Raw genomic sequence first — 2,073 nt, 5'->3', positions numbered from 1 at the left:
TATCATCACCATGATTCAAACATCGGTTCAGTTTGGGATGTTCAAAGTGATGATCGAAATGACCATATATCAAACTTCTTGGAGATTTATGACACGTTCAAGCACAATCGTGTCATAGATGATGCAATTTGATTGAGGCTTTTTCCTTCTTTTTTAAAGAATAAAGCTAAGACGTGGCTAAATAATCTCCTTACTAGCTCCACAACAACATGGGATGATCTTGCTAAGAAATTTCTTGCCAATTCTTCCTTCTAGGGAAGACAGCAAAAATGTAGAATGACATGACATCATTCATGAACAAAATTCAAAATCATTGTATAAAACTTGGGAAAGATACAAAGAATTACTTAGGCATTGTCCCCTTCATGGGCTCTTAAAATGGCTTCAAATGCAAACTTTTTATAATGGTTTGAGTGGGCATGTTTGGACTACCATTGACACTACTACGGAAAGGGCTTTAATGGCTAAATCAATCGATGAGCATGTGACTTGTTAGAGGAAATGTCTGTAATTAATTACCAGTGGCCAGTTGAGCGATCACTACCGAGGAGAGTAGCTAGAATTCATGATGTTGATGTTATGACAATGTTGTTAGCTCGGGTTGTAGTCTGAACTAAAACTCTTGAATCTTTCAGTGATAATAGTTTGCAACATCCTTTTGTGGCTAGTGAGTTTTATGGAGACAAGCATGCTAGTCATCAGTGTCCAAGCTCAGTAAAAATAGTACGATTTGTGAGTAATAGATAGCAAAATAACCCCTACTCCAACACTTACAACCCAGGGTCAAGGAGTCATGCGAGTTTTTCTTGGGCTAATAATCAAGGTGCATCATCCATTTCAAAGCTAAATGCACCATCAGGATTCCAACAGCAAAACCGAGCACCTCTTTTTGAGAAAAAGTCAACTGTTGAAGACCTAGTAAAGTAATATATGACCTAGAATGACAGCATCATACAAAGCTAAACAGCTCTCATTTAGAGTCAACTTCACTTTAAAACCTTAAGACTCAGGTTGGGTAACTTGTAAATTTGTTAAACAACTGAACCAAAGGAACATTGCCTAGTGATACAAAGGAAAATCTGAGGAAGGAAGGAAAGGAGTTTGTTAAGGCCATCACATTGCGAAGTGGTAAAGAAGTTAACAACTCACAAAAAGTTGCACAACAAGGCAAGTGTATGGAGATTGAGTTTCAAAGTTTAGAGTCTAGTGACCAATGTCAAGCAAAAGTGACTAAGGCAACTTTACCAGCACCACCTTTTCCTCAATGTTTCAAGGAACAACATGAAGAAAGTCAGTTTCAAAAATTTATAGAGGTGTTTAAAAAGCTTCACATCAACATTCCTTTTGTAAAGGCACTTGAGCAAATGCCATCTTATGTAAAATTTCTAAAAGACATTCTTTTCAAAAAAAAGAGATTGGGTGAGTTTGAGACAATGGTACTCATTGAGGAATGTAGTGCAATCATTCAAACTAAGCTCCCTCTGAAGCTTAAGGATCCAAGCGGTTTTATGACTCCATGCACAATTGGTGTGTTATTTTTTTGCTAAAGCCTTGGGTGATCTAAAAGTGAACATTAATTTGATACCATTGTCCATCTACAACAAGTTGGGTTTAAAGGAGATCAAGCCTACCACCATAACTCTTCAAGTGGCAGATAAAACTCTTACATATCCTAGAGGTATAGTGGAAGATATGCTTGTGAAAATGGATAAGTTCATATTTTCAACTGACTTCATAGATCTTGACATGGAGGAAGGTAAAGAGGTTCCTATTATCTTTGGGAGACATTTCTTACACATAGCCAAAACACTCATTGATGTTCGAAAGGAAGAACTTACCTTGTGAGTATAAGAACAAAAGGTAACATTTAATAAGTTTTGTGCTTTGAAATTTACTAATGATCATGATGAGTGTTTTGTAGTTAGTGTGGTAGATAAAAACATGAGTGAAATTTTCATAGAAGATCATCATAAATATCCACTTGAAGTGTAATTGATTTTTGAAGCTGAACCTATTAATGATGAAGTTGTAGAGTGTGTTAATGCATTCAATGCTCCTTCTCGGGTATTGGGA

The sequence above is a fragment of the Theobroma umbraticum genome, unplaced genomic scaffold (assembly GCF_002168275.2).
Source record: "Theobroma umbraticum cultivar Fairchild unplaced genomic scaffold, ASM216827v3 scaffold_146.0, whole genome shotgun sequence".
NCBI lineage: Eukaryota > Viridiplantae > Streptophyta > Magnoliopsida > Malvales > Malvaceae > Theobroma > Theobroma umbraticum.
Note: the sequence above shows the minus strand (reverse complement) of the source record.